General features: G+C 41.9%; 1 protein-coding gene across 28 annotated transcripts in view; it reads right to left on the bottom strand.

The window, feature by feature from the left end:
- Nucleotides 1-25,000, bottom strand: part of ATXN1 (ataxin 1) — a 257,325-nt gene that overhangs the window by 162,549 nt on the left and 69,776 nt on the right. The window contains exon 1 of one of the 28 annotated variants that reach the window (XM_040073271.1): nt 3,234-3,334. The exons of the other annotated variants lie outside the window; for them this stretch is intronic. The gene's annotated coding sequence lies outside the window, so the exon portion shown is untranslated. Of the gene's footprint in view, nt 1-3,233; nt 3,335-25,000 lie in introns of those variants that run through there. 28 annotated transcript variants of the gene reach the window in all.

The following is a 25,000-nucleotide window of genomic DNA, read 5'->3' as shown; positions in this document are numbered from 1 at the left end:
CAGCAAATTTACACAACACGACGAGAGGATTTGACCTTGTGTGCGTGCAAGCCAGAACACTTTGATTTTCTTCCCTGGCTAGAACAGACAGCCCTGAATAATCTTCCCCTTGCTGTTAATTAAGAAGTGAAGACAATATTCACAGCCTCAAAAAAGACAACTTTTCCAAAATTGGTCAAAAATTCAAAAAGTCCAGCTAGCTACACCACAGTGTATTCCCCCACACACTCTGGAGGAAAACAACCCAAAACTTGAAGCAGACCACAACGCACAAGCAAGGGGGACCTTGACACCTGTACAAAGGCTGTGCCTATGTCACCACTCCCCAAAGCTGCCTATGGTAAAGAATACTCCGCTTCAATTAGCCTGGGCCCCTACTCCGCCGTGCTTATTCACGGAGACGTGGTGCTGCCTCTTTCTTCAGGGAGCCTCCTCTCACTCAAGGCTGCAACAGCCAAGCCTACCACAGCAGGAAGCGGACAAAGCCCTCTAACTCTGTGACACAAATCCAGAGAAGGCTGCAAGTTCAAAGTGAAACGAGGACAGTCTGTCCATGACTCATGCCACCTAGAAACCATTCTTAATTTAAGAAAGAGTGTTAGAGAGATTATTTTCCAGAGCGTCACGCTGCCAAATCAACAAGGTTCTGCCTCTCATTTTTTTCCCAGCTCAAATACAAGGCGGTCAAAGATTAAAATCGGCATAAAATCCTCCTGCTCTCACTTTACATACTTACATGTTTAATGCTCTGTTTAAAGAGTCAAATAAAGCTGTTTGATGGACAGATTCCCAGATATCCTCCAGGCTTTTTGCATGACCTGTGGGCAAATGCTATGTGACACTTCCTGAAAGGCTGAAATAGCTCTGAATGACACTTGAGCTTTTATAGTACAACTACAGCATGAGAGTTTGCCTCCTAATGCACGTTGTCACTTAACCCACATTTTCCCCCGCCTCAGTTTCTCCAACCTCTACAGCAAAAATAAGAGTATTCCCCCACCTCAGAGGGCTGATGCAAGGAACACAACACACATGATCATTTAGAGGATAATCTGGAAACAAGAAGAAAGTTGTAGAAAGTTATAGATCTCTTAACTTAGGCTGAAACTTCACATACCCAGAAAAAGACCCTGCAAACCTAAATAAGGAGTGAGTCACCAGTCTGTCCCTCTGAAACCGTTTTGCTGGATAGTCATTTTACTAGTAAAACTCTCTTGCTGGGTGCTCCCAGCAAGCGTGGGGGACACTGAATGGATTCACTGTATTCACACAACAGCTTTACAGCTGCTGAAAAAAGGCTTATTGTAGGCCTGCATTTTACTATCTCGAGTAGCATACATAAAGTTGCTGTACAGCTTCCACTACCCATCTGATCCTTACAGAAACAGGAGCAACAAATCAGGGTCTGTCAAAAGAAAATAGATTTAACTGTGATGGAGGAAATAGTCTGTTTAAAAAAAAAAAAACAGAAGCAACAATTTATATATCAGAGGCTAAAACGCTAAAAATTCAGCGTAGCAAAAATACTTTAAACTCATTCTGACTTCCTTCTTTTTTGCTACAACATAATATCTGTGAGCCAAACTCAAATTTCACCGTCAGAAAGGAGCACCAGGCCTGCCATCCACATGTGCTCTTCTTGCAGTCACTGTCTCCTCATGGCTTGCACCTCCATCTATTTATAATATTTTTTTCAGTAACCAAAATAATATCAAAACCAAGAGCAAACTGTTAAAACCAGAATTACTGGGTAACACAAAGACTCACTCAACAGCCAGATAATCCTGGACTTTGCAAAACACGTGAGTAGATCTGAGAGCCCCTTTCTAAACATCTTGATTTTTCTCAAAGTGTCTGTGGAGTCAGGGAAAAAGGACAATCCTGAATTAGGCACATCCCTCCCAGCATTTGACTACTCCACTCTCCCCCTTCTGGAGAAATGAATGCAGCTTCAAACAAATTAAAGGAATATTTTGTCAGCTCCTTCATTCTTCCTGGTGCAATAAATGAAGCAGTGCTCAGCTTCTCTAGCACCCAGCAGAGGCAGGCCTGAAGTACAAGCCTGCCTTCCTCCTGCCATACACACAGCATTAACCCTGCCAGCTGCAAAGACGCCAAATTCAGCCAGGGCTATTCAGCAGCCTGTCCCAGCTGCAGCGTGCGCTACGGCCAACGCCCAAGAATTAAATGACGGTTGATCAGCACACATCTCCCCAGAACACAGTGCATCCCTCCAGAGCAACGAGATCGGACAAAAGTTACAGGATCCACTTCTCCGCCTTCTGGCTTCAGAGACACAGGAACACAACAGGTGCTGTCCTGCTCTGCACTCAAAGGCAGAAATATTTTGCTTTTCAGTGAAAGCTGAGACAGGCTAGTACTACCCCTTGCTTTGCCAGCTTGGGATTTTAAAAAAATGCCAAGAGAGTAGCAGCCTGATAAAATACCAGCAGTAGGATGTCTCTTTTCCCCCAGTATTCCTTCATTTCACAGTGGGGCCTCTCTCAAAAGGATGATGGAGCTGAATGGACAGAGATGATTTTTCCATTCTAGGCAAACTGCATGTTCGCTATGTTAGCATGACTTGACTGTGATCAAAACTGATGAAAAACCACAGCAATGGAAACAAAGACTCAAGTAAAGAGAGAAATGAAACCCCAAGACAAGCTACAGAGAAAGACTCATCTCTTATTTCTGGATTTAGGCAGGCTTGCCTACCTTCAAGCCTGGGGGGCAGACGGGACTGCCAGCCTCCCTTGCCATCCCCAGGGAAAGCGGTTCTGGGGTGGGCCTGGGCAGAAGTAGTACTATTGCACATGACAGGACAGAGCCAAGGCCAGTTGAGAACAGTGGATTGCTAAAATATGATCTCATTTTGGAATGAGCTATGAGAGATGAAGAAATGACAGCACCAGGCTAGGCTCTCTGCACACCTCTCACCATGGGAACAAGAACTCTTCCCCCCCAAATCTCATAGGAATGGACCTACTACTCTCCCTTGCCTCTGCCAAGGGTCTGGCAGGCTCAGGCACATGTTCCTACATGCTATTTACTCCTTTTCTTCTGCTCATAAGCACACACACCATGAACTCCCCTCTTTTCTTAACAGCCGAAGTAGCTTTATTGCATGATTTTTGGACTAGAACTATCAGCCCACGCTCACTGCCCCCATGCCTTGATGCCACCTGTTTGTCATTACAAGGTGACACAGAGCCATGCTCTCCCCCACTTACCCTGAGGTGTGTCATGTCTTTCCAAGTCATAAAGCCCCAGTCTCATCAGGTGCTGACCTCAGGCTCTCCCTGGCACCCTAAGTGCCTCCTTTATCCCAGCATGAAGGTCTGAGAGAGACAGACTGCATCACAAGTCAGTGGCTTCATCCCTTGGCAGCGACCCTGCCATATGACTGCCTGCGCTCAGAGGCACAGCCCTCCTTGGCTCACGACCTCTGAAAACAAGGAATGCCAGTGGATGAAGAGCTGAATACCCTCCACCCACTCTTTCACTGGCCAAGCTGCTCTGAACAGTAACACATATCCTCCTGTAGAAGTTCAGTGTGCTGCCCACAAAAAGCAGCAGGCAGGCGTGCCTCCTCTAAAGAGCACATATAGGTTAGAAAGAGATGTTAAGAAAATGAAATAAGGTGTGATATTCAATGTGCAGATACATTCTGGGTTCTTCAAAGAAAGGTCTCTAGAAAAACAATAGAAATTCCATGTTGTTTGGAACAGATGGGCCTCGTATTTTTTTCCTGTTGCCTTCTGCTTTACTTACTCATCTCACCTACCTTCTAGCTATATGAGGTTGTTTTTTCGGACCTAGTTGCTTGCTGCTATTTAGAAAGATCTGAACAATCAACATTCTTTATACAATCATGTATTTCCTGTGACAGAGAGTACAGAACATATTCAGGACACTTCAGAAGAAACCTGTGATGACCTTTGTTGCAGGAAACTTTGGAGGCCTGACCATAAGCTGTTTTTAGAACAGAAATTTGACTAAGCCACAACCAGCTCAGCACCACCATGGTTTGGTCTTACTTTTTGAGAGTAGCAGGACTATGCCAGCAGCTAAAATCTTCCAGGCAGAAGAAATGTTGGCCTCTGTCTGGATTCAGTGAGTTGGTTGGCTACAAAGATTGGTTGGTTTTTTTGTAGTCAAGCCTACTCTTTTAATCAAGAAGAGACAGGAAACTGAGAAAGACAAAGCTTTTCTGTAAGTCTACTTCCAAACTTGTCTTTTGTAAAAAGGCCCGAAACACTGTACTCCTACTTGTCACCTCTACTTCCTTTCCTTCAGCACAAGCCATAACACGAGCGTGACAGCAAATACCAGGTTTGGTTGTATGCTCCCTGGGCTGCCAGCTCTCAGATCCAGAAAGCAGGACTGTCACATCTGCCACGGCTCGCACACCCAATGTCTCAGGTAACATCATGTATTTTTCCAAGTCACGCTAGCAATACTATGCCATTACACATCCCCACCCCTGTCTCAGGACACACACCAAAAAGAGACTGTACCTTTAAAAAAAGGATGCCCAGCCAGTGTTTTAGGATGGCTGAGAGCCTCAGCTGAGTGCAGTGTCTGTCTGAGCACCCTCTGTGACTGAAGGTTACAAGCACTGTCCCCACACGAGCACATGCTCACATCAGCAGGTCAAGTACCAGCCACTAGACGTGGGTCATTACTGGTTAAGCATCTAACGTGTACTTGGCATTTTATAACCTCCTTAAAGAAGATACGATCCTTTCAGCAGAAGATTTCTTCTTTCTAACTTCTCAAAACAGCCTTCCTTCTCAGAAGCCTACTCACATCAACCTTCCCCTTTCAGCAATAATTACAAAGAAAAGGGAAGAAAGAACTAAAAGAAAGAAAAATTATTAAACCTGTTTCACTAAGTGGCACAACTATACACAATCAGATCACTGAAATATGCCTTTATTTCCATGCCTTCATCCCACTACATCCCTATAGGGCAAAGCTACCTTCTGCTTTTGTTAGATCAGTCATGCAACTTTTGAAGCAAGTCTCCAGATAATCCATCCTACATGTGCTTTCAGTTGAACTGTGGGGTGGTCCTGCAGCACATGAGCAGATCCCTCTTGGCAGGAATTAACTAGAAGCATCATATTCCCCAGAGTGAGCAGCCAGCAGCACTAGATGGCTCAGAAGTGAAAGCAACTCCAAAACATGCCTGGTGCAAACCTCAGCATCCCAGCACAGTATTCACACATACTCTCTCCAGCTGGACACTTTTTAATGTAGGCATAATGATAAAAATCAAATATTCTGCTGTCATTCATCTTTATGCCAACAAATAAATATATGTCATTATTATATTCTACTCTAATATTGCCACAGTGTAATACTGACAAGCAGCAAAAACATCTTGAAGATGTAAACAATGTAAAGAACAGATCAAAGTAATTTCAGCTACAGTAACTAACCTAATTTCTGTAGTTTTACAATGAGCTTTTCTACTCTTCAAAGTATTTTCTTTGTCCTACACTAAAATAGTAAAAAAAGTTACAGAAGAGAAAACGTAAAACAAACTGAATATTTTCTCTTCATCTTGCACCAAAATAGTAAAGAATTATTAGACAAGGGAAAAAGTAAACCAAAGTGGATAAAAAGACCAAAAAAAAAGTACTACCATTAAACTCCATGACAGGTAATAAACATTAGGCACAGTAATAAAAATTTAGGCATTAGTTGTAAAAATTGCCAGCAGAAAATTTTAGGCAGCAGTGCTTTTTTAATATATTGTCATCTGAGCTTATGTCAAATGTCCTCCGGTATTTTGTCCTCACAGTAGATCGTTTGTTCTCTTTGAAAATGTCATTAAATAGACCCTCAAAATCTTGACACTTATCATACTAATTCAACTAATAAGACAGTAATCACATCCTTTTTTCAGTGCATGAAAGGCCAAGAATTCTATGGTATGATGTCTAGCTTTACTTTTTGCCACCCATTAAAAAGTTCCTGCTGAGTCTGTGGAGGTTTTCAGGCCACTGGCTAAAAGCCACCTGTACACAATCCCCCATACTTGTTTCTATTCCTCATAAGCCATTTGTCCCTAGCAGTAGCAAGAGCATAACGCTATAGAGTTTCACTGGAAGCTGCTAAGAAATACCTTGTGATAGAAAATTCCTTGCACTCCAGATGCAGGAAACCAACTAAACTTCACTGATCCATCTATTCAACTTTGTTAAATAGTTCTGGACCTTGCAGCAAATTTATGAGCAAGAGTGACATTGACCACCGTGCTGAGGACCTGGCTGAGGCCAAGTGAAATGCTCTCCTAATACTCAAATCCTTCTTGAAAGCTTCTCTCTTCCTTCACATGCCTTCCAGGCTGTGAAGGTCTGAGGTCGCTGCAAGCAGGAAGCCCAAGCACAGAGGAAGTACGTGTAAAATCCACAGTCTCAACTTCACCACCACTGTCCATTTTCATGAATGAAAAAGGCCAAGTCAGGAGGGGAAGCTGTCACAACTGCTACCATGCTGTTTGTCCCTTCCCTCCAAAGCATTGTGGATCTTGTGTTAGTTTCCTGCAGAGATAATGGTTTCTATGTATTAAACCAGCCAGGGACATGGTTTCAAATGTGGTTAATTTTCAACAGCGCAGTTTGGGGCTTAACTCCTTGTCCTGCATTTTCGAGAGCTGTCTGAGAAAGTTTGGGACCTTTAATAAGTGATCTCTGTGTTTAAACTGCGTTCACTGGTGACTCTTTGCAGAGGACAGAAAAAGTTTGCTGGGCTCCAAGCTCCCAGCTCAGCTGCACAGACCATGTTCCGTCTGTCACGCAGACCTGGTCACATCACCTTGTCCATCTGTCCTGGGCTCCATTTGACTCATACAGAATATGTGAAATGAGTGAAAGTGCTGCTAGTCTAGAGGAAGCTGAAAACTTAAAATCCAACCTTTATGAATAAAGCATGGGAGAAGTAAAAGGATGTGGGATATTCTCCCTCATTAAAAGACCAAGTAGTCCCATATGCAGTGGAAAGGCTGGCTCCCTGTGGCCTTTCCTCTACATGACCCCACACACAGTGAGATGTACACTCTGAGCAAAACCAACCCTGAGCAATGGCTCACACCATTGCACTCTCACACCTGTAATATCACAGGCGAGCCTTTCCTACAGAAGGGTCACCCATTTCTGCTGTTGTTCTGCACCCAAATCCTTGTTCCACAAATCTGCTCAGAGCTCAACCTGCCTGTTAAATTTAACTGGAGCTGGCCAGAGGACTCCAACCTTACTGCAGAGACTCGGGGAGATACAAAGATAGTGTACTCCACAAGGAAATATTCAAAATGAAAATATTCATCTTGGCCTGAGAAAAATGATGTTGAACTAGCAAGAAAGGTAAACGAATGGATCTGATGTTAAAACTCAGAACTGCAGTGCCAGTCCTGTAACATTCATGGGTAACAAAATAAAGCATCGTCTTGCCCAGGGAGGTTTGTATTACTTAGTCTGGTTTGAAACACAGCTTTACTTGTACTTACTGTGAACTGCATTCTGTTTATGAATAATATTAGGTCTATCTTCTGGGAAATTAAATTGTAATCTGCCCTCTGTAGCATTTCTTTTACACATTCAGTTTACTAATGTATCTTATTTGTGATTTACTAAATTCCAATTACAGAAAGTAGGACAATATTTTGTTCCTATGCAAGACAGGAAAAGTACAGATAACAGATTCAAATCTGCTTCAAATGACAGAGGACAAGTAGATGTCTGGGGTTTTTGAGGAGAGGTGAGATAATGAAAGGGTTTTTCCCCAGAGGATCAAAACAAACTGTTTTTCCTTTACATTATTCATAATATAAGACAGATATCGTTAAAATTATGGAACATTCACGATGTCGCATATGGCTACATTTCTTATTAATTTCAGTGAACAGAGTTTGTAACCAGAAAAATTATTTACAGCCTAATTTATTTTGGGTATTGTACCTCTTTACATACATACACATGTACTAATGTGGGCTGCAGGGCAGTCTAATCTCTACAGCATTTATTAACACCTAGGACAAAACTGTTTTCAACCTGCATATATTTATCATGACAAAGATAGCGCTCAACAGTTTCATTTTCTAGCACCAGCCTGTGTCAATTCTAACATTATACTGTCTTTTCCAACAGTTCCTCGACTTTACACCTAGGTTTCTCTTTGGTGTCTACAGCTAGTAACTACACTACCAAGTAACTCTCCCGTCACCACTGTCCGGGAGAAAATGAAAGTAACTTTTCAGCCAGTCTCTGCAGGATGAGCGACATTTGGAAGGAAACCAACTGTGCAACTTTCTTTCAAATAGGCTGAAATAGACAAGAACCCACTTTCAGTAGCTGGTGTATTACTAAAAAAAAAAAAAAAAAAAACCAAACAAACAAACAAAAAAAACACAGTGATCATCAATGATCATTACATAATTGCTTTAAAATAAGTTTAAAAAGCTACAAACACACCTCCTTGTACTAGTCCTCTGACTCTGATCGTATGCTAAAATGCATATGCCTCAATATATAGGTATATATTTAAATGCAATCTATACTAGATTAATCAATTTAAGACTTAAAAAAAAAAAAAAAAAAAAGGAAATTAAAGGGATTTTGAAAGTCAGCAAGGACAATTATGCTCCTTTAGGTTTATGATCATCATAAGACATAAAATTTGAGGTTAGAATCCTCCCCAGAGTGGGAAACAGCCTTCCATTTCATGGACGTGAGTAGCATCAAGCTCAGAAATTTGCTGGGTAGTACTGTCACAAAGACATCTAAACTCTACAGAAGTATTTCATCCACCTGTGAATGTACTACTTTCCTGGGCCTTTTCACAGTTATTACCGGGATCTTCTCATTATTATTAAAAACAAACCATTCTTCATTCTGAAAGAGTGAATTGTTCCCCCTGCTCTCCCAAGTTCCAGTGAGTGTGATTGTCACTAAGCACTGACACGTTTGTACTAAGAGAGAAAGGTTTTATAAAAAAAAAAATCCTTCACTCTAACGTCAGTATTTTTTCAGGAGTGCTTTCCACATATGTTAAAAAGTTACTTAAATTAGCATCTACTATTTAAAATTTGTGCCTTTGAAAATAACGGCAGCTGCTCAGCACATAAAACCATGATATTCTCATTTTTTGCATCTTTTTGGAGCAATGAAGATTGGTACACATAAACAAATAGAAATGGAATCCCTCCACTTCACATCTCATTGACATTATAAGCCACTCATCAGAAGTGGGAAAACATTTATGATTTGGGGGTTTTCCTACATCGTAAGATTTTGCAGAAAACTCTCCAGAATAAGCCAAGGAGGCTCTTTCAGGTCCCAAAACATTTATGTGCTTAACTTTAGAGGTGCTTAACTCCAGAAGTGAGCAGAACTACTCAGATTTACAACACCCACCCAGCCAGAGTTCAATCCAAGCCAGTCAGCAGTACCACTTAACTGTCTGGAGGAGCTGAATTTGTTCCCTCCATCCCACAGCTTTCCCTTTCTCTTTATTTCCAGAAGCAAGATGAAAGTTAAAAGGGTCTTCTGCTATTTGTACTAATCACCTGTTAGTCACAGGAGTCTGAGAGGCAAACTGACACATCTGCTCTTTTTTACTGTTTCCAGTATTTACAGTATTATTTCTCCAGGACTGTGAAGCAGCTGCCAGTGATTACTAGAATTTGGCATGTACAAGCTGATGTATATGAAAAAAACATGATCAAACAATATGCAGCTCATTAAAGAAAGTTCTTAACTCTGTTCCCTTCTGTAATACTTTGTTTTTATCTCCTGGAAATATTTACCACACCACCTGATTAGGCTGAGCTGCTTATGTATTTTGAAAATACGAATTATGCCATCAGTCATTCATGGTGTGACAGTAAACGTGCAATTATACCACTTGGCAAGCTCCCTCAGTACACCAAGGCAGGCACAACCCAGCCCCGAGTGACAACACAGCACAACCAGACTACCCAACTTTTATTGATCTTGAACGAAAACTCAGGCAATAAAGCAGCCCATGCTCTGAAGAACGAAGTTTGGACTGGCTCTAACACATTCACCAGAGTGATCAGAGCCACGTCTTTCCAGTCTGCATCTGCAGACGAGGTGACAGGGAAGCACTTACAGAGGAAGGAGTGACTGTACACTTTCCTAGATGTGTAACAATTCTACCTTTAGATTCATTTCCCAGAGTTGGACTTCTCAGCCAAGAGGCTAATGGACCTCAATCCTATGTCAAAACCCATTGTCTGTCATTCTTCCTTCTCTCTCCCCTCCAGTTTTCTTTTGTGCTCTTATGGTCCTCTGTGTGAGGATTCGGTCCAACACATACGTGCAAAACATCCAGGGTGTCACCCTTGGCTTGCAGGAGTACAATCCAACTCTTTTGGGCTGTGATGGCTCAACAGAATTTGCCCTGTGACTACCAGGACTGACAGGTAGCTTAAGAACCTTGAGAAATCCACCCTTCAGCTTTTACTTTGGTCCTCCTTTCTACCTCTCCTATCACACTTAAAGCCCCTCCCTACACAAAACTGGCAATAATATTTAGAGTGTACTAGAAGGCAGAAAAGTAAGAAATTACAGTGTATGTATAAAATTCATGCTGCTGTATTTATTTCCAGTCTCATGTATCTATCACAGCACAATTAAAACTCCCCCAATGCTAAACAGCTGGTTTCCACTCTGTTGATGTGATACACTATCTTGATTCACATGATACTGGATTAGCCCAAGGCTGCAACTCATTCAGAAAGCAAGCACAAATACCATGTTCCATTTAAAATCCAAATGAGGATTTAAAAGATCAGGCTACATCTACATAAATCTCTATTCCCTACTCCTTCAGAGTAGAGGACATCATCTGAGCAAGCCTTTCCACTTCCAGAGGTCCCAGCCAGTGGTCAGTGTGCTTGGCATGACACAGGGAGCTGCAGAGCACTGCTCTCTGCATCTCCTCGTGATGTAGAAAGGAAGAAGCGATTGGTCCCACACAGATCTGCATGGCACCAGAGATCTATTTATACAGATCTAGAGGGCTGAAACTCTGCACAGAAACTGAAGCCATCTCTTCAGCTTTCAAACTGAAGAGGGGTGGATGTCTCTAATTCTGATTCCCATGGTGTTCCCTGCAAAAATGACAATCATTTTAATTTTGCGTGGGGTAGAGCTGCTGGCATGTTTCGCACGTCTTTCCCTACACCAGCTTCAAGATTCTTACACCTCAAGGATTATCAGCTTTGTCACTGGGTTTTAGATTCCACATCTGTGATTTATAATATGGCCACCCTAATTAAATTGAGGGTAACACTTCCCCACTATATTCAATTAATCAGTAGGCACTGCAGTTTGTTTGTTTGTTTTTTTTAAGCATATGACAACAATAAAACAATCAAAAAAAGGTAATTTAGAGTCATACTATACTCAACTGTCATTTGTAAGACTTTCCTGTATCATTAGTCAGAGCTTCTGGTGACAATATAACCCACAAGGCTGAAACTTGACTGGCTTATACATGCCATCAAAGTCTTAAAAGATAAAAATGCCACCTTAGAAAGTGGGAGTATTTAATTTTTTATAATACTTTTGTACTAGTATAAAGCATTCATTTAATTTAAATCAGTGACTTCTTAAGTTATTTGTATCTGTTTGATCTTTTACAAATATCTAATTTTTTTTTTCCAGATCTAGTAGTGCTGAGTACTTTGAAGACAATTTTCCAGGGCTTATTAATTAAAATTCCTACAAACCTTTGAGGGTTGGGTTTGGTGAGGGGTTTTGGGGTTTTTTTCGGGGCGGGGGGGATAGTGTGTTAGATTTTGTTGTTTGTTTGCTTTGCTGGCGTTTTTTCCTCCCCTCCAAACCAGGGCACAGCATTGCAAATGCAAAATTCCAATCATCTCCCCCAGATACCAAATTATTTTCATGAAGGGGTAGAGATTAGTTATGTTACTTGGCAACAGCTGTATGGTGCAGTGGCTGCTACTAGGTCTATACAAACACATGTCCACAGGCCAGGAAACAAAACCAGACAAATTCTCAGCTAATGTAGAAAGGCTAAACTCCAATGAAAACTAGCTGTGAAGGAATGCTGTGACTCATCACAGCCATAGCTGTGGACACCATAAAGAGTTACACAGTACTGATCATTACATATCAGAACTTGATTACTGACTTTCCTAATACTGAAAATGCTTATAAAAATGGAATGCTATGAAAACATTAAAACGTTTTTAAAAAGTCATTGAAATTAAGTACAGACAAATCAGTTAATTTTATGATAGGCAGTTTTCCATTAGCTCATGTTGCTCCACTGCAGTTTCACTATATTCATGAACACACGCATATGCACGCACACACACACACACACAATTTGGGGAAGTAGAGGAAGAGGAAGAATATCGGTTTTATGAACAACCGAAGAAGTAGAAATTAAAGAACAAACTCAGCAGACCAATGAACCACACAATTGATTTCCATGATCTTCAGTAATGCTTGACTACATTTAAAGTTGCTTTGATGAACAAGGGTCCCCAAAACACAGTGCTCCTCAAGCCGGTTATCTGATCATGGCTTTATGTGAAACAGAACACTTGAAAGCCACTAAAGGTAAGGAAATGCCCAGGTTTAGCAAACGAAAGCCTTGCACGAATTCTACTAGTTAGGAAAAAACCCACAGTGGCTTCCTAAATTTTCATCACCTCTAGCAGCTTTTGAATAATGCAGTGGTCTTTCTGGCAGCTTCACAAAACCATATGTAATCCACACAAGAAGTTCTACAATGTCTCAGCACTTCCTGGGGACTCAGAACAGTAGGGTAGCCTTGCAACACAAGCAGAGATTAATCATTTTCTAATGCACAGTAATAAATAATGTATCCCCCATAGTACATAAATTAAAGCTGTAATTTCATCCCAGTTCTGTGATGACACCATAAGTCCAAGATGGAATTTCAGCCTCGTTATGACCAGTCAGGATACACATTATTCCTAAAATTATGATCTGAGAGTTTATAATGAACTGAGGAGTTCTGAAGGCATTACCAGAAAAAGAAGGATACGTAATTACAAGCAGAAAATAAAATTATTAAGTCAGATATTGTTTGCAGAACTTGCTAAAGTAAGCAGTAAATCTCGTCCCTCAAAAGCCCACTCAGCGTATTTGTAGCAAGGCAAGCAAAGATCACTACTACCATCAAAAAATGGAAAGTTGTTCTAGCACCACAGGGCAATGCTGCCTCCACCGCAGCAAACAGTAAGAAGCTACATGCTGAAGTTCAGGTTTCATGTTACAGAGTCCTTAAAATGCTGAATATATGTCCTCCTACAACCATACACAGCATTTCACTCAGAAGTCAAACAAGTATTGTACAAGTGCACAACAGGCATAAAATATGAAGGTAAAGTCACAGTATATCTCAAATCCATATTCCTATCTGATAAGAAAGCTACTGAGCAAAACAAAGTACTCATGATGAGAAGTTTTAGGCTTCTGATGAAAAAAAGTAAGTATGTACACATACACACACAGTTTCTACAATGTAAAGGATCTCAAAAATTTTCATGAGGAACATGGTCCTAATATTTCTCCTGCAGATAATTTCAAGAAATGTTATGAAGACTCAAAAGACATTTTACAAGTCTAACAACAAGCATTTTCATGCAAATAAGGTTTGAAGTATGAAGACCGAGAGCCAAAGTAACCATCTACATAGAGTTAACTGTTATATTCACCCTGACTTTTGCTACCAATTCCCATGATTTTTAGCAAATCCCACCAGATTTCAAGGACATCTGGAGCCAGCTTTCTTTTAGAGACAAGAAGAAAATAACTTTCTGACCATCTTACACAAACAAAGCATGAAATTTCACAGGATCATTCACGGGCTGGAGTGGTTCCACAATCTGAACTTCTTTGCATGGTATTATTCACAGATTTATCTTATCCCCCTTCCCTCCCACCACATTCTTGATTATGTGAGACTCATAAATCATGCTCACTGTCTCTTGCTCTCTCTCCCCACCCTGCTTCACTTAGGTTTCTAGTTTAGAGAGCTCTGAAGAAAAAGTTAAGGAGGGAAAAAGTGAAGATTATGAAAAAAAAGTCAAATAAATTGGTGCAGAAAGTTGATTTTTAAAAGCTGAAAATTTTTAAGCTTAGAGTAAGTTTTTGAATATGCTTGCCCACAACTCACAGAATTATTTGTTCCTTCCAACTCTTCCTCTTTCCACTTCCCATTTCTATAATGGTAAAGTGTTAAAACCTGAATACCTGAACTTATATTTTCTATACTCATATCTGAGCACCTTAACAGCAATGTTCTCATATTCAAGGGGCCACTCACCCAGAGAAGCCTACTAATTTTTCTATTCTCTTTTAATCTCTCTGATAACCAGAAAAATTTAAAATCTGCATATAAATATCTATGTACCTGCATCTGCATTTAAGGACACATTTTCCACAAACCTATTTTCTCCCTTTTTGCCTTCCCTGACTATTCACACAAATCAAAAAAAGTACCAAAAATCTTAAGAAAAGGACAAAGAAAGCAAGACAATTGTCTAAAGCTCCTTGCCTCCATGCTTTCTCCACAAGAAGCATATCATCACCTCTAAATAGCAACCTGAAACCTACTCAAGAGACTTACGTAAGTCGTGAGTCAAGAAATAAAGCAGTGAGTGTCAAAACATTCAAAGACACAGTACCCTCTGCTCCTAGTAGTAAAGGAGTAACTGCTGAGAATATGCAAAGATGATCATCGCACTGGAGAAAAACAGCAGTAAAAACTTGTCAGAGATCGACAGAATCACAGAATGGTTTGGGTTGGAACGGACATTTAAAGAGCTATTCCAAAACCTCCCTTGCCATGTGCAGAGGCACCTTCCCTGGATTATATTGCTGAAAGCCAACCATTCAGAAATTAGCCGCACAAACTGAGCTACAGGCTTCAGAAACAGTAGTACACTGCTAGAAATCCTTTGACCTGGTGTGATCTGGAGACTTACTGTGTCTCAAAGAACAATATAAGCTCCCACAAAAGTGCTAACATAATGCCCAAAGCATGCCTCCATCTGCCTTTTACTCTGGGGACTCAGAGAAAGAGACAGCTTTCTATGAAACCTCTTAGACAGTAGGTTATGTTGCTCGTGAAATATCGCTCACAAGGAATGGCAACCCAACACAGGGACTAAAAGGTGACCCTGTAAATAAATGTCAGCTGCAAAATCAAATACCTCTCCTGAACAAACACTGCTATATTGACAATCTGAACAAAATACAGAGAAAGAGAGAGAGGAAGAGAGAGAGGAAGAGAGAGAGAGGAAGAGAGAGAGAGAGAGAGAGGAAGAGAGAGAGAGAGAGAGAGAGAGGAAGAGAGAGAGAGGAAGAGAGAGAGAGGAAGAGAGACAGAAAGAGAGAGAGAAAGAGAGAGAGAGGAAGAGAGAGAGAAAGAGAGGAAGGAAGAGAGAGAGAAAGAGAGGAAGGAAGAGAGAGGGAAGGGAAGAGAAAGGGAAGGGAAAGGAAGGGAAGAGAGAGGGCAGGGCAGGGCAGGGCAGAGCAGAGAAGAACAGAGAAGAGAAGACCAGAGAAGAGAAGAGCAGAGCAGAGCAGAGCAGAGCAGAGAAGAGAAGAGAAGAGAAGAGAAGAGAAGAGAAGAGAAGAGAAGAGAAGAGAAGAGAAGAGAAGAGAAGAGAAGAGAAGAGAAGAGAAGAGAAGAGAAGAGAAGAGAAGAGAAGAGAGAAATAATTCCCTAATGAAAAAGCAAGATGGAAAAAAACCTAGAGGGAATGTGGGAAGTAAGGGCACATGGCAAACTTAGGACACTCCAACTGATGCAGGCTCTTCCCATTATCATCACCATACCCCATCCATGCCTAAGTATAAATGGAAGGGTTACCTATCATGTTCTCTTTCTTCATGCAAATATCACTTTCACATATTCTGAGCATATATAACTTATTAATTCAGAAATTAATCTAAAATTATGATTATATAATACACTGCATATTAATTCACATTCTTACTGCACTAGTCATTCAAACACATACAATAATTGTTGCTCAGAATGCTTTTCTCCTATCTGGGAATTATGTTACACTTACACTCTAAATTTAAAGGCATTCGTTAAAAATGTGTAAAATCTGAGCCTATTAATTGGTCTTCTTTCCCTCATTGTTAGATCAAAACATAACACAAGACACGTGGCTGAGGATGCAGTGAGAATTTCAGTGCTTGCAACCCAGGGAGAGAAGGAGGACTGCAGAACTGTGTAATTACAAGAAGAAAGAAGTACAATTGAAAGTGTCCCTATTTCTGACACAGCACATCTCAGAAGAAACAGCAGCACCTGTCACAATTAACTGTGTGGGGAGGACTTCCCTACTGACACCATACCCAGAGATGTGGATTTTTCATCACAAAGAATTTCAATTTGCCTCCTGGAAAAAGGAAGGAGAAGGAGGATTGAAGGTTTTTTTTTTTTTTCCCAATGTTTTAAAATTATTTAACTCCTCTAACTGAAAAAGACTCATTACCATTAACTTACTGCATTGTTGCATACAGGCATTAAGAATCCAGAAGCAGAAGCTCTTGCTGCTTATCCGACTAATGGTGCTGATTTATTCCTGACAAAATATAGGACAAATGAACATACTGCTAATGCATACTGTGTTAATTATTCTGCGGTGCCGTGTAGTAACCCTGATGGAAGTTCAAAGGAGCTGTGACAGATATGGATGGAAACAGTAGTATATATAGTTTAAATTTGCATTCAGTCATTTGCAACTACAACACGGGAGAATTCAGTTGTGAGGCTGCACTGCTGCCTAAATGATCACACATTATGCTACTAGATTAAATACTCCTGTGAGATAAAACACAGTAGAGGGCTGAAGTTCAGAAAATCGATTTCAAGCCTGTTTTGTAAACCCCAGTACAGCTCCAACTCTCTGTTATCGATACCAATTCAACAGACCACATTTACATTGCAAATCCATGCCAGGCTTAAAAAGTCAACCAGTTAGTGCACAACACTAAGAGCGACGGAGGGCCTGCAGACACTTACAGACAACACGTTGCCACAACAAAGCTTTAACTTAGAGGAAAAAGCCTCTGGAGTCATAAGAACCACCCAGAGATAGGAACTGGGAGTACACAAATAAGCAGAAGCAATTCTATGAGCCTACACAAAGCGATTTCCAAAATGCATTCTCCCACATCTTTACCAAAAACAGCTGGGTGAGCTGAGTAGCAGCAGCCAGTTGCTGTCTGGGACCCCCACAGGGCCCTGAAACTGTGCAAAACCCTGCTTCCTGCCCAGCCCAGCTAGCCAGGACATCCATGCCCAGCCTACAGCCCATGGGACACAACACTGGCCCCCAAAATGCCCAATCCAGCTTTTCACCCATGCACCCGCCAGCATCCTTTGCCCCTGGAAAAATACGGCAGATGCCGCCTCATCCCAGGGCACCTTTGGCTCCCACAAGCCCACACCAAGTTGTGGGTTGCAGTACAAGACGGGTTTGATGCTGAGCCTCTGAACACAGCAGATCCCACGGAAAACTCCACCTGTCACCCTCCACCTGGGAGAACCCAGGGTCAAACCACTGCAGATCACACTCGCTGAGATGACATAATGCACTCCTAAATAGAGACACAACTAACCACTTCAATGGTACATATAAGCTTTCTCAGTAAAAACAGATCTGCATGCATTTACAACATACAGCCTTATATTTTGATGTTGAATTTTTTTACCTCCCCCACGCCCCCTGAAATAAACATATATTAAAAAAATTCCATTGGCTTTCTTCAGTCATTAATCACATTATACTAATAAATATTCTGACAGTGACATTGTTTAAACAACCTCTTCTCCACCCAAAATCCACTGGCAAAATCCACATGTAAGCTGACCATCGCATAACCCTGCTTTTGAATGGTAATTGAAATCCACTTCCCCCAGCCAGCACAGTAAAGAGCTACTCCTTGGGAGGGGAGTGCAGAAAAGAAATGAGAGAGGGGCCTTTGAGAGGAAATAAAAATAGGATCCCTTGATCCCACCATGACATGGTCCAGACATTCTCCCTGTGGGGGAAGACAATGTTTCTTATAGCAGTGAGAGTTTTTATAACATTTTCTTCTCCTTTTTTTTTCCCCTGTGCAACTTTACTTCCTGAAGAATGCTTTATATAAAAGACATGACATTTGGCAACCCAGCTCTGCTGCTTTGAGAAATTCTTTGGCAAGCACCCTATGTGCTGACTGCATTAAGCACATCAGTTCATTTATTTATTTATTTATGTAGGCAGAAGTCAGAAGGAGCAAGCCATACAATTAATGTGCAACACAGTATCACTTCATCCAGAAAAAAATGGGAGAGGAGTTGGAGTTTCTTCTTTTGAGAAACATCATCACAAGAGCAAAAATGGTTCTCCAGCCTCCAAGTGATGCTGCTGTTCTGGAGCATACGCAGTGATTCTCAGATCTCAAGGCATTTAGGGAACATCAATTAATTAATTAATTAAGACTGGATTCCACATCAAAGGCAGGTATCATTACACATCTATTTTGCACATGGGTAAAACGAGCCGCAAAGTAAACCTAAGCCTGTCCCGAGGCAGGAAGCACTGCCTTGCTCCCGCTGAGGGAAAGCCGCCCTGCAGTAGTGAGCAGGAGGGCTCAGCACTGGCCACCTGCAGACCCACGCTTCCCCCCTCACACCACGAGGGAAAACAGAAGATAGAGATATTTCTACATGCCACCATCTTCCCAAGGGTGCAGCCTATGTCTGTGAGGCACAAGAACACCTGTCCATAAGCACTGATTTCCTCTGCTCCACATATGGATGTACCCATGACCTAACTCAGCACCATTAGCAGCTGGGCAGGGACAGCACCATGTATATCTATAACAACGGTCACGGGCTTGGAAAAGCAAAATCTCCAAGGGTGAAGGACTCCCATGAGCAATGCCTATCTCCTAGTCAGATGCCACATGCTGAGCAGGAGGGCCCTAAATTTGTGGTTTGGAGTTATGGACTGTATTCGTTTAGCCTTACAAGAGACCGAGATACTTCTCAGAAACAATGGAATATTTCTGCTCGTGATCATCATTAGCCCCATTTATTTACGCCAGGGACCAACAAAGCTTGGAAACACACTGCCAGGAACACCCAGCAACAGCAAATTCACAAAATCATCAAGTCTTCAAGCTAAACAGGAAGGAGAGATGGGAACTGGAGAAGACATGACATACCTGCCCAGAGACAGAAACTGGACATCCCACAAGCTTGGAAAGGTAAAGCTCCTGCACTTACCACATATCCCCAGGTATTTTCAAGCTAAACTGCTAGCAGCAAAGTCCCCAGTCTATCCAAGGCATTGTTTAGCATACACACCAGAAGAAATGTTGAAACATGGCCTGGTGCTTTCCACAGGAAGGAGCTACCAAGTCTCTAACCCCACAGACTGGGTACCAAAAGGATTTTTCTCCATCTTAAGAGGGCAGAAATGGGACTAGAGAGTCACCTTGATCAGGTCATGCTGCTTCAAAGGCTGTGTCCCTAGGCACAGATAAATCATTTAGCCTTTGCAATGGGTTTTAAGCAGCTTGGTCTAAAACAAGTGTTACCTGTTTAACACTGGAAAGTGTTTTCTACACACAAGTCTAAAAGAGACAGACATCTGTTATCATCTGTTGCGTGCGCCCTGTTTAAAAAAGAAGTCTAACTTTGTTCCTAGAAAAGAAAATCTGGCACAGCAATCTAAACCTGCCTGGTGTTTGTTAGAAGAATATGAGAACAACTGTTTTTCTTTTAAATAAAAAGTCTTGCATTACTCTCCCTTCCTATTCTAAATCTTCTTCCAAGAATTTCTCTCCTTCATTTCTAGGCCAATTTTTACGATATCCAAGTAGTTATCACAACAGCACTATAAAAGCACAACTCTTCAAGGTTTATTCAGGGCAAACAGACCTCAACCAGACTGCCAGTTTTGGCAGAAGTTTGGCGTGACCAAGGACTCAGTACAGTAAGATACAGAACTCGGCATCATTTAAACCGTACAGCAACCTGTGCCAATCATCTGTCTTCAGTGAAACACACACCAGGCACTCCTTTGAAAAAGATTCAGGGATCTTAGCACTGAAAAGGGCCAAATGCACACAAATCTGTCCACGAAGAGATCTCTTGCAAAATTTGAAATCAAGGGGTTTTGGATCTGTGTGCATATACCACATATCAAAATACAAAGATGCACATGTTGTACCAAAGCAAAATTTCACACCAAAACATTAATAAACACAGATGTGTTTAAACGGAGCAAACAAAAACTATTCTCCACCAAACGTATCTGTGATGGCAACTTAAGAGGAACTGTCCTATTCTAGCACAGACTGGCAATCTCAGCAGCCTGAGGTGCACAGTAGAGAGATGCTATGAAAGACAAAATTACACAGCTTAAAACTTTTGTACAAATGTTTTACTAGAGGGGACAGAAAAGATTATGACAGAGAGAAAGGACTTGAAGGTAGGGGTAAGAAAAGGACACAACACACAAGAGAGGGACAAGACTGGGTTGTTTTTAGCTTAACACTTGCCGAGTGAAAAAGCAAACATGAGTCATAGTAAAGGTAACTCAAAGTGTGATGTGACTGCGGTGGAGAGCTGAGCAGACCACACTGCATGAGTCAGCAGCACAGATAAAAAGGGTGATAAGAAGCAGCAGATGGGACATGTCTTTACTAAAACAACCCTGCAGGACACAGGCCTTCTTTGCTGTAATGAAACAGCCGTGCCAAGCTGCCACACGCTGGCTCGTACACTGGCGATCCTGTGAATCAAAGAACGCCACGCACGGTTAGAAAAGCGGCAGGCAAACAGCTGCCGACAGCTCCACACGCGAAAAACAAGCCGAGAAAACAACGCAGCAGCACCGCCCCAACACTCACACACCCTGACGAGCCTGGGACACCACCCTCCAAACCACTCAGGCGGCGGGGCGGGGAGGAAGAGAAGAGGGGAAGGAAGCTGTCGCTGGGATCATGGCATTCACCCTGGCCGTCAGCCAGCTTCTCCGTTCCTGCTAGTCAGGCTCGGCTTTCCTGGTGAGTGCCGGGGACGGGCGGCTGCAGGGCCCGCCCCGGGCCCGGCCTGGCTCCCCTGCGTGCACCTGCAGAGCCCGGAGGCAGCTGCGGCTGGACAGCTCGGACGTGTCTCAAGAAAAGGCAGCTGGGGCTACTTGCAGAGCTCAAATCCAGTGGACCTGCAGCTCAGGTGGCTTTGCAAAACTCAGGTTTAAAGCTGCATCTTGTTTTTTCAGGGTTGCAAACCCTGTTTTGCTGCAAGAGCAGAACGTTTAGCCCTATGTTCTTGGGTAGCAGAAGCCATACGGTCATATGCAAGGCCACATTACCTGCAAAAATGCAAATACTGCCCTGGCCACATAAACAACCTGCAACGGTGGTTCCTCACTGTCAGGATCCCTCCACTTTTGAACCTGGTCAGGAAAGATGAAGGTCCTCTGTCACAAGCTCAGATGAGGATAGAGACGTAAGGCAAAGCTCCAATCACCTTTCATCTCGCTTCTTGGATGAGGTAAAATTATACCCTGCCTGTAAGGGGCAAGATGGAAAGTAAAATGCTCTATTTTTAGACACAAGATCCTGCTTCATCAGGTTCATCTAATTTCTAAGAAACAAACTTTGGCAAAGGTCTGCAGCTAAAGGGTATGAAACACGACTTGTTTGATTTTCTTTTAGTGCAGCTCATAGCATGACTAGCATAAATCTAAGGAAATCTCCTTTAGCCACATAGACACACCAGCTGTTTTATCTGGGATAGTCCCTATATTTTAGCAATCTATATAGAAACAGAGATAGAGTTTGTTTTCCCCAATCTGTCCTGCCAAAATAAGTTTGTTATGTCCAAGCATTTCAATGGAGTTAGAAGGTGCGTCTATTCCCCCTGCTCCAAACATCCGTATTTATGGATTTCAAAATTTGACAGGTATGCCAAGGAAGAGCAGTTGCTGAGCCTAAAACACTCTGCACAGCAACAGATCTGTTGTAACAGATTACAGGCAGAGAGAGAGACAGGAAAGTGTTGTACTTTCCTTCTTTACACAAGTCCTTGCCCTCAAATGCAGCTTTATGGAGATAAGGACAGCAAGGGCTTGTCTAAAATAAAGCTGGACTGAGAGCCAAGGCTCATTACAGCTCCACAGATGGCAGAGTTTGGCTCTGCACTTTGGTCATGCACTTTTCTAACCCAAGTGTGTATATTCCAAGAAGTAGGTAGAGGAACTGCTCCCCTACAGTCATCAGGAACGTTAGTAAAGGGGGAGGGTGGTCAGCCTGTATGAAAAACAGTAGTTAGTTTTCATTTCCTGTCAGTTTAAATCTTATCTTGGAGGCTTCATTAGCTGATATTTTCTGGCCTTCGTGCAGTTGAACTCCTTTTGTTACTCACTCACAGACGGTCCCCCTCAGCTGCCTGCAGTTAAGTGTCTGTGCTCCTAGAATCCACCCTGCCCACCATTCGCAGGCTGTAGCAGCCACTGAATCAGTCTGCAACCACAAATTGCTGTGTTCGCCTTCCTCCTGTAAGTCTACAAACAAACATACTCCTGATTACAGCATCCACTAGCAAGCTGTTTTAAAAAACAAACAAAAAAACACCTCCCAAAGGACAAATGTGAGGATTCATGGAAGCTGATGCACAATTTTTCCCCCAGTCTAACCTCCATTACTCCTTGAAGGGTTTTGGCCATGCAGAAACACCCTCATGCTCATTTTACTGCTGGGTTTCACACTTACTGATTTTCTTTGAACGCATGATGTAAGTGCTTCTATTTCTTCTGCAGATGATTCCTGAAATCACTGTGCAATTTGCATGTGGACATGTGTCCACAGTCAACAGTGTCGACTGACCTGAACACAAATAGTGACAAGCTGTGATCAGAACTCAGATGCAGACTCAGGGAGGACCCCCTTGACCTCAGTCTGGAGACAGTGCTGCACCTATGTAACTCCCACCACAGGGCTCTCAGGCCCCCAGTGCAGAAACTGATAAACAGTGACAAATGGATGACAAACCATGACTGACAGTCCTGCAAAAAAGGTTCCTCATCTCCCAGCCATAGCCCCTGGCAATACACACACTTTTGAGCATCACCTTTCAAAAGGACCCATCAGATGCACTCATCCCTTTAAGCTGAACTCCAAGACACAGGCAAGGGTGACACCCTGCATCAGAGGCAGCTGTGAATAGGAATCAAGCTAGGAGAGGAGAAGGGATGAGTCCAAGTGAGGGAGCACAAAGCTTACGATATAAAGAGTTAACCAGCACAGTCCATGCCAGGAGCAGCAACTTCTTCCCACGCATGAACTGGCCAGGAGCAATGCCAGAAAGAGTGTGCAGCCACAGGTGTGGCTAAGAGAGATGGAAGAGGGGCCATCACCCATTACTCCACCCATGCCCATCTCTGAAGATTTATCTCAGCACCACATCATTCATTCCTTCCCCAGTTTCCAAGAACTGTCTTGTCTATACACACTAGAGAAAGAAAATTAGTTTTTCCAGTATCTTTCCTTCCAGTTCGTGTTTGCAAAGCTTTCTGAGAAGAAAACTGACAGACTCCACAAGTGATCAGTGTTATCATACTTGATCCATTATGTGCCTTGAGCTTGCTGCTGCCCATGGGACCAAGAGCCATCACTGCCTTTTCCTGGAAGAGATTATGTGGTGTATCAGAAAACAAAATTACTAACTTTATTCCTAAAATCTCTCAACAGTCCTCAGTCTCAGTTCCTCATTTACAGCTGGAAGAATCCGAAAGCACCACCTTGGCAAGATCCAAGAACATGACTGCGAACACAACAGCAAAGCCTCAAACTCTGTTCCTCTCCTCAGTCTGCTACACGACTCTTCTTCTTCTCCTCTGGACACTGTGGAGATGGGTCACCACCTTCTATATACAGGCTAATATATATCAAGGGATTTCTTTCTCATGCTCTTAAATAAGGCATATTCTAAACTAGGTTATGACAATATATGTTACATTCAAATGTCATTTCTACTGCAAATGTTCAAATTCAGGGTTGTTGTTTGAGCAACATTTAGAGAAGGTTGTGTTTCCTGCTGAAGTCACAAAGAAAATCAAACCTCAAAACTGCTATCAGGTACTGACTCCACTTCTTAAACCAGGCATGCCAAACAGCCTGCAGCAGCTTGCAGCAGCAGTTTTCTGCTGGGTATCTGTCATATCAGTGTATTTAGCAGGCTGAGCTATATAGCTGGTTCAAACAAAAGAAAAAAGCTGGAAGTTGTAGATGTGAGGAAATAGGAGTTTAAAAAAATTCTTAACAGAAGTGATATGCAAGAGTTCAAGATCTATGATTCCCAAAACTCTTATCTAAGATACTGTGACCAAAAAACCAAATGTGATTTAACTACGATGAACTGTTCTTTTTAAATATTATCTTAATTTTAATGCAAAACAAGTTGAATTTTTTTTTCTCTTCTCCCCTCCTATTTTAAGGAAGCATTTAGTTGCATGACAGAAATGTTTCAGAATCTCCTTTTTGGGCATTTTTGCTGAACATTTATTTTAATGTGAATACAGCCTGATACAAGTCACATGAAAAATCTAGTCAACAGTGAACAGAAAGCACACCACTGCTTTTTAAAAAATAATAGAAAAATTAGAGGCCCACAGAAATCTATGTTGGAGCACATCAGTGGTAGAACATCTGTAGAAATACAATGTCCTACAAGTTTAAAAATATATATATGAATTTAATTCAAGTATTGAAAGCATTCACTTCTTTAAGGACTGTAACTAAAAAGAGTAAATGCAAAGCAACATTTAGAAGCTGATAATTTCTGTTAAGTTCTCCTGATTGCTGATTTTAGTCACAATTGAAATCAGCAATTTAAATCCCCCGAAGAACCTCCACAGGAAGAGCAGTGCTGATTTATTTCTCATGAG

This window comes from Hirundo rustica, chromosome 1 (genome assembly GCF_015227805.2).
Source record: "Hirundo rustica isolate bHirRus1 chromosome 1, bHirRus1.pri.v3, whole genome shotgun sequence".
NCBI classification, from domain to species: Eukaryota; Metazoa; Chordata; class Aves; order Passeriformes; family Hirundinidae; genus Hirundo; species Hirundo rustica.
The sequence above is the reverse complement of the archived record's forward strand: the minus strand, read 5'-3'. Positions and strand labels throughout refer to the sequence as shown.